Below are 401 nucleotides of genomic sequence, written 5' to 3'. Positions count from 1 at the left end.
GAGCTGCTTTTTCCCAAGCACAGGCTTACAGGATCTCAGACAAATAACTCTGGACAGAAGTGTTTGCTGCTGGAGTGGCCCAGGCCAGCAGTGGGTTCACAGCCCAGGGAGCTGAGGGGCTGCAAACAGAGCCCTCTGAGCAACAAACCTTCACCAACACTCTTGTCTGGGCAGTGCTGGCACAAGGTTGGCTTTGCAGTATTTGGCCTCCCGTGGCCAATGCAGATGACTGGACACAGGCTGAAATGTCTCTTGGTTTGTATCACTGAGTACAGCCAGGCTGAAAAGCCTCCTGGTTTGTATCACTGACCACAGCCAGGCTGAAAAGCCTCCTGGTTTGTATCACTGACCACAGCCAGGCTGAAAAGCCTCCTGGTTTGTATCACTGACCACAGCCAGGC

The sequence above is a fragment of the Lepidothrix coronata genome, unplaced genomic scaffold, assembly GCF_001604755.1.
Source record: "Lepidothrix coronata isolate B3197 unplaced genomic scaffold, Lepidothrix_coronata-1.0 Scaffold585, whole genome shotgun sequence".
Taxonomy (NCBI): Eukaryota; Metazoa; Chordata; class Aves; order Passeriformes; family Pipridae; genus Lepidothrix; species Lepidothrix coronata.
Note: the sequence above shows the minus strand (reverse complement) of the source record.